The sequence below is a fragment of the Styela clava genome, chromosome 13 (assembly GCF_964204865.1).
Source record: "Styela clava chromosome 13, kaStyClav1.hap1.2, whole genome shotgun sequence".
Classification (NCBI taxonomy): Eukaryota; Metazoa; Chordata; class Ascidiacea; order Stolidobranchia; family Styelidae; genus Styela; species Styela clava.
This window is the reverse complement of record NC_135262.1, coordinates 16,010,001-16,017,500: the sequence shown is the minus strand read 5'-3', so window position 1 is coordinate 16,017,500 and position 7,500 is coordinate 16,010,001. Positions and strand designations below refer to the sequence as shown.

General features: G+C 56.3%; 2 non-coding genes and 1 pseudogene across 2 annotated transcripts; all 3 read left to right on the top strand.

Annotated features, from left to right (window-relative positions):
• The first annotated feature begins 4,291 nt into the window (after positions 1-4,291).
• Positions 4,292-6,100, top strand: LOC144431651 (small subunit ribosomal RNA). The gene has a single exon (XR_013480213.1). It is a non-coding gene; the product is annotated as a small subunit ribosomal RNA (ribosomal RNA).
• A 298-nt stretch (positions 6,101-6,398) lies between these two features.
• Positions 6,399-6,552, top strand: LOC144431537 (5.8S ribosomal RNA). The gene has a single exon (XR_013480102.1). It is a non-coding gene; the product is annotated as a 5.8S ribosomal RNA (ribosomal RNA).
• Positions 6,553-6,840: 288 nt separating this feature from the next.
• The window catches only part of LOC144431687 (large subunit ribosomal RNA), a 3,695-nt pseudogene continuing 3,035 nt past the window's right edge, over positions 6,841-7,500 (top strand).

Genomic DNA, 7,500 nt, shown 5'->3' with positions numbered 1-7,500 from the left:
ACCCTTTTCTCGGTGGCTGGCGGGCGAGAGAGTGCTGCGTCGCCGGCATCGGCGTCGAAAGAAGCCGAGCCGAAAAAAGTTAAAGTACAAACGTGCAAGCATACTAACCTAACCCTAGGTAAGGCATGTCAGAGCGAAAGACAGTAATTTCGAATGAGCCAAGAAAGAGCGGTGCGGGGCCGGTCGGAGCGCACCCTTTTCTCGGTGGCTGGCGGGCGAGAGAGTGCTGCGTCGCCGGCATCGGCGTCGAAAGAAGCCGAGCCGAAAAAAGTTAAAGTACAAACGTGCAAGCATACTAACCTAACCCTAGGTAAGGCATGTCAGAGCGAAAGACAGTAATTTCGAATGAGCCAAGAAAGAGCGGTGCGGGGCCGGTCGGAGCGCACCCTTTTCTCGGTGGCTGGCGGGCGAGAGAGTGATGCGTCGCCGGCATCGGCGTCGAAAGAAGCCGAGCCGAAAAAAGTTAAAGTACAAACGTGCAAGCATACTAACCTAACCCTAGGTAAGGCATGTCAGAGCGAAAGACAGTAATTTCGAATGAGCCAAGAAAGAGCGGTGCGGGGCCGGTCGGAGCGCACCCTTTTCTCGGTGGCTGGCGGGCGAGAGAGTGCTGCGTCGCCGGCATCGGCGTCGAAAGAAGCCGAGCCGAAAAAAGTTAAAGTACAAACGTGCAAGCATACTAACCTAACCCTAGGTAAGGCATGTCAGAGCGAAAGACAGTAATTTCGAATGAGCCAAGAAAGAGCGGTGCGGGGCCGGTCGGAGCGCACCCTTTTCTCGGTGGCTGGCGGGCGAGAGAGTGCTGCGTCGCCGGCATCGGCGTCGAAAGAAGCCGAGCCGAAAAAAGTTAAAGTACAAACGTGCAAGCATACTAACCTAACCCTAGGTAAGGCATGTCAGAGCGAAAGACAGTAATTTCGAATGAGCCAAGAAAGAGCGGTGCGGGGCCGGTCGGAGCGCACCCTTTTCTCGGTGGCTGGCGGGCGAGAGAGTGCTGCGTCGCCGGCATCGGCGTCGAAAGAAGCCGAGCCGAAAAAAGTTAAAGTACAAACGTGCAAGCATACTAACCTAACCCTAGGTAAGGCATGTCAGAGCGAAAGACAGTAATTTCGAATGAGCCAAGAAAGAGCGGTGCGGGGCCGGTCGGAGCGCACCCTTTTCTCGGTGGCTGGCGGGCGAGAGAGTGCTGCGTCGCCGGCATCGGCGTCGAAAGAAGCCGAGCCGAAAAAAGTTAAAGTACAAACGTGCAAGCATACTAACCTAACCCTAGGTAAGGCATGTCAGAGCGAAAGACAGTAATTTCGAATGAGCCAAGAAAGAGCGGTGCGGGGCCGGTCGGAGCGCACCCTTTTTTCGGTGGCTGGCGGGCGAGAGAGTGCTGCGTCGCCGGCATCGGCGTCGAAAGAAGCCGAGCCGAAAAAAGTTAAAGTACAAACGTGCAAGCATACTAACCTAACCCTAGGTAAGGCATGTCAGAGCGAAAGACAGTAATTTCGAATGAGCCAAGAAAGAGCGGTGCGGGGCCGGTCGGAGCGCACCCTTTTCTCGGTGGCTGGCGGGCGAGAGAGTGCTGCGTCGCCGGCATCGGCGTCGAAAGAAGCCGAGCCGAAAAAAGTTAAAGTACAAACGTGCAAGCATACTAACCTAACCCTAGGTAAGGCATGTCAGAGCGAAAGACAGTAATTTCGAATGAGCCAAGAAAGAGCGGTGCGGGGCCGGTCGGAGCGCACCCTTTTCTCGGTGGCTGGCGGGCGAGAGAGTGCTGCGTCGCCGGCATCGGCGTCGAAAGAAGCCGAGCCGAAAAAAGTTAAAGTACAAACGTGCAAGCATACTAACCTAACCCTAGGTAAGGCATGTCAGAGCGAAAGACAGTAATTTCGAATGAGCCAAGAAAGAGCGGTGCGGGGCCGGTCGGAGCGCACCCTTTTCTCGGTGGCTGGCGGGCGAGAGAGTGATGCGTCGCCGGCATCGGCGTCGAAAGAAGCCGAGCCGAAAAAAGTTAAAGTACAAACGTGCAAGCATACTAACCTAACCCTAGGTAAGGCATGTCAGAGCGAAAGACAGTAATTTCGAATGAGCCAAGAAAGAGCGGTGCGGGGCCGGTCGGAGCGCACCCTTTTCTCGGTGGCTGGCGGGCGAGAGAGTGCTGCGTCGCCGGCATCGGCGTCGAAAGAAGCCGAGCCGAAAAAAGTTAAAGTACAAACGTGCAAGCATACTAACCTAACCCTAGGTAAGGCATGTCAGAGCGAAAGACAGTAATTTCGAATGAGCCAAGAAAGAGCGGTGCGGGGCCGGTCGGAGCGCACCCTTTTCTCGGTGGCTGGCGGGCGAGAGAGTGCTGCGTCGCCGGCATCGGCGTCGAAAGAAGCCGAGCCGAAAAAAGTTAAAGTACAAACGTGCAAGCATACTAACCTAACCCTAGGTAAGGCATGTCAGAGCGAAAGACAGTAATTTCGAATGAGCCAAGAAAGAGCGGTGCGGGGCCGGTCGGAGCGCACCCTTTTCTCGGTGGCTGGCGGGCGAGAGAGTGCTGCGTCGCCGGCATCGGCGTCGAAAGAAGCCGAGCCGAAAAAAGTTAAAGTACAAACGTGCAAGCATACTAACCTAACCCTAGGTAAGGCATGTCAGAGCGAAAGACAGTAATTTCGAATGAGCCAAGAAAGAGCGGTGCGGGGCCGGTCGGAGCGCACCCTTTTCTCGGTGGCTGGCGGGCGAGAGAGTGCTGCGTCGCCGGCATCGGCGTCGAAAGAAGCCGAGCCGAAAAAAGTTAAAGTACAAACGTGCAAGCATACTAACCTAACCCTAGTTAAGGCATGTCAGAGCGAAAGACAGTAATTTCGAATGAGCCAAGAAAGAGCGGTGCGGGGCCGGTCGGAGCGCACCCTTTTCTCGGTGGCTGGCGGGCGAGAGAGTGATGCGTCGCCGGCATCGGCGTCGAAAGAAGCCGAGCCGAAAAAAGTTAAAGTACAAACGTGCAAGCATACTAACCTAACCCTAGGTAAGGCATGTCAGAGCGAAAGACAGTAATTTCGAATGAGCCAAGAAAGAGCGGTGCGGGGCCGGTCGGAGCGCACCCTTTTCTCGGTGGCTGGCGGGCGAGAGAGTGCTGCGTCGCCGGCATCGGCGTCGAAAGAAGCCGAGCCGAAAAAAGTTAAAGTACAAACGTGCAAGCATACTAACCTAACCCTAGGTAAGGCATGTCAGAGCGAAAGACAGTAATTTCGAATGAGCCAAGAAAGAGCGGTGCGGGGCCGGTCGGAGCGCACCCTTTTCTCGGTGGCTGGCGGGCGAGAGAGTGCTGCGTCGCCGGCATCGGCGTCGAAAGAAGCCGAGCCGAAAAAAGTTAAAGTACAAACGTGCAAGCATACTAACCTAACCCTAGGTAAGGCATGTCAGAGCGAAAGACAGTAATTTCGAATGAGCCAAGAAAGAGCGGTGCGGGGCCGGTCGGAGCGCACCCTTTTCTCGGTGGCTGGCGGGCGAGAGAGTGCTGCGTCGCCGGCATCGGCGTCGAAAGAAGCCGAGCCGAAAAAAGTTAAAGTACAAACGTGCAAGCATACTAACCTAACCCTAGGTAAGGCATGTCAGAGCGAAAGACAGTAATTTCGAATGAGCCAAGAAAGAGCGGTGCGGGGCCGGTCGGAGCGCACCCTTTTCTCGGTGGCTGGCGGGCGAGAGAGTGCTGCGTCGCCGGCATCGGCGTCGAAAGAAGCCGAGCCGAAAAAAGTTAAAGTACAAACGTGCAAGCATACTAACCTAACCCTAGGTAAGGCATGTCAGAGCGAAAGACAGTAATTTCGAATGAGCCAAGAAAGAGCGGTGCGGGGCCGGTCGGAGCGCACCCTTTTCTCGGTGGCTGGCGGGCGAGAGAGTGCTGCGTCGCCGGCATCGGCGTCGAAAGAAGCCGAGCCAAAAAAAGTTAAAGTACAAACGCGATGCTAATGAGCGAGCCGTTGTCTCGACTAATATGTAGGGGGCGTTCGATCGAGCGTCTGGCTTGAGCGCTTGTCGGCCTAGCAGAACGGTCGCATTGTTATGCCCGGGTTTTAGGCACCGCTGCAGGCGGCCGGCAGAGCTCTTGTTTGTGCGAAACTGAATGGATCGAGCCCGAGAGAGGGCGAGCAAAGAAAAAACGCAAATCGCTCCGCCTGGCACTGCCGGCGAGAGCGTGGACGTCGCGGCCAGCGACTGTCGAAGCTGAGTACGGCCGCAGGCGATCGCCTCGGTCTTAAACGAATGCGACGAGCACGCGCCGGGCGGCCCAGCAAGGGCCGAGCGCAGCTGTCGCAGCTATCTGGTTGATCCTGCCAGTAGTGATATGCTTGTCTCAAAGATTAAGCCATGCAGGTGCAAGTACGAGTTCTCGTAAAGCGAAACTGCGAATGGCTCATTAAATCAGTCTTGGTTTATTTGGTCTCGTAAGCGAAGTGGATAACTGTGGTAATTCTAGAGCTAATACATGCATTAAGCGCCGACTTCGGGAGGCGCGCTTTTATCAGATCAAAACCGACCGGGTTCGTCCTGTGACGTTTGATGACTCTGGATAACCACGCGGATCGTACGGTCTCTGCACCGACGACGTATCATTCAAGTGTCTGCCCTATCAACTGTCGAAGGTACGCTACGTGCCTACCTTTGTGATAACGGGTAACGGGGAATCAGGGTTCGATTCCGGAGAGGGAGCCTGAGAAACGGCTACCACATCCAAGGAAGGCAGCAGGCGCGCAAATTACCCATTCCCGACACGGGGAGGTAGTGACGAAAAATAACAATACAGGACTCTAACGAGGCCCTGTAATTGGAATGAGTACATCCTGAAACTCTTAACGAGTATCCATTGGAGGGCAAGTCTGGTGCCAGCAGCCGCGGTAATTCCAGCTCCAACAGTGTATGCTAAAGTTGTTGCGGTTGAAAAGCTCGTAGTTGGATTTTGGGCGAGCGCCGCCGGTCCGTCGCAAGGCGTGTCACTGGTTGCGTTCGCCTCACCTTCGGTTCTCCGTCGGTGCTCTTGACTGAGTGTCGGCGGTGGCCGATAAGTTTACTTTGAAAAAATTAGAGTGTTCAAAGCAGGCTGTTCGCCTGCATAGTGTTGCATGGAATAATGGAATAGGACCTCGGTTCTATTTTGTTGGTTTTCGGAGCACGAGGTAATGATTAAGAGGGACAGACGGGGGCGTCCGTACTCTGCCGTTAGAGGTGAAATTCTTGGATCGGCGGAAGACGAACTACTGCGAAAGCATTCGCCAAGAATGTTTTCTTTAATCAAGAGCGAAAGTCAGAAGTTCGAAGACGATCAGATACCGTCCTAGTTCTGACTATAAACGATGCCAACTAGCGATCGGGAGGCGTTACCATGACGACCTTTCCGGCAGCTTCCGGGAAACCAAAGTCTTTGGGTTCCGGGGGAAGTATGGTTGCAAAGCTGAAACTTAAAGGAATTGACGGAAGGGCACCACCAGGAGTGGAGCCTGCGGCTTAATTTGACTCAACACGGGGAAACTCACCCGTCCGGACACAGGTAGGATTGACAGATTGAGAGCTCTTTCTTGATTCTGTGGGTGGTGGTGCATGGCCGTTCTTAGTTGGTGGAGCGATTTGTCTGGTTAATTCCGATAACGAACGAGACTCTGGCATGCTAAATAGTTACGCGACCTTCTCGGTCGGCGTCTAACTTCTTAGAGGGACTAGTGGCGTTTAGCCACACGAGATTGAGCAATAACAGGTCTGTGATGCCCTTAGATGTCCGGGGCCGCACGCGCGCTACACTGAGTGAAGCAGCGAGTGTCTAACCTAGGCCGAAAGGTCCGGGTAACCCGTTGAACCTCATTCGTGATTGGGATAGGGACTTGCAATTGTTTCCCTTGAACGAGGAATTCCCAGTAAGCGCAAGTCATCAACTTGCGTTGATTACGTCCCTGCCCTTTGTACACACCGCCCGTCGCTACTACCGATTGAATGGTTTAGTGAGATCCTTGGATCGGCCCCGTCGCGGCTGGCAACGGCCGCGTCGGCGTGTCGAGAAGACGATCAAACTTGATCATTTAGAGGAAGTAAAAGTCGTAACAAGGTTTCCGTAGGTGAACCTGCGGAAGGATCATTACCGAAGGTGGTGGTAGGCCCCGGCCGACCGCGCACTGAATTGTCTTTGGGTGCCGCCGAGAGGGCGGCCGTCAATCGGGGTTCCGCCCCGTGCGACACGCGTAACACGTTGGCATAGCAAGGCAGCCGAGTGCGATGGTGGCTTCTGGGCACCGCGCTCGATGTGCCGCCGGCCCAGCCCGGCGGTCGCTCGGCGCCGTTTGTTGGTGTTTTTGTGCAGTTGTTGTCGGTGGTGGTTTTGTGGTCGATCCCACAGTGTGACGTCCGCGCGCTTCGGCGCCGGGCGAAACGTCGAGGACGACTCTTAACGGTGGATCACTCGGCTTGCGAGTCGATGAAGGACGCAGCCAAGTGCGAGAAGTAATGTGAATTGCAGAACACATTGAACGTCGACCTTCTGAACGCGAATTGCGGTCTCGGGTCAATCCCGGGACCGCGTCTGCCTCAGGGTCGCGTTCGTCCTCACCCGAGGGCCGTCGCCTGGCCTCTGCAAAGACGGCCGGGCGTCGCCCCAAGTTGAAGCGGTCGCCGAGCTTTCTCGGCGCGACCGCGTGTCCCGTACACCGCCGGCCCCTCGACGTGTTCAACTACGTTCGAGGGGCGGGTCCAGGTCGGTCGGTCCGGTCACGAGATCAAGACCGACCGTGGGCCAAGGCGGCGACGGTACGCGCTCGGTCGGCGCCGGCGGCGACGACTTGCGATGCCAGCGGGCCGTGTAAGAAGCGGCCCGCTTGACACATACGACCTGAGTTCAGGCGAGAGCACCCGCTGAATTTAAGCATATTATTAAGCGGAGGAAAAGAAACCAACAGGGATTCCCTGAGTAACGGCGAGTGAACCGGGAAGAGTCCAGCGTCGAATCTGCGCGCTTTTCGAGCGCGCCGAGTTGTGACGTACGGAAGTCCCAGTGCGGCTGACGGCGAGCGCCGGTGTCCTTCTGATCGAGGCCTCGTCCCACGGCGGGTGTTAGGCCCATAGGGGCGCTTGCCTTGGCCGCTTCGGGTCTTCTCGGAGTCGGGTTGTTTGGGAATGCAGCCCAAAGCGGGTGGTAAACTCCACCTAAGACTAAATACGGTCGCGAGACCGATAGCGGACAAGTACCGTGAGGGAAAGTTGAAAAGCACTTTGAAGAGAGAGTTCAAGAGTACGTGAAACCGTTGAGAGGCAAACGGGAGGGCCCGTCAGGTCGCCGGCTCGCTTTCAGTTGGGTGCGGGGGCGCGCCGTCTCGGTTCGCGGACGATTAAGGCGCCGCTGCCGAGTCGGCTCGCGCACCGTCTCAGCGCACTAGCGACCGGCGCGGGTCACGACCGGTTTGCCGTCGGTCTAAGTCCCCGCGCGAAGGTGGCCTCCGCTCCGGCGGGGGTGTTACAGCGCGCGGGCGGTGCGGCCCGGCGGCGGAT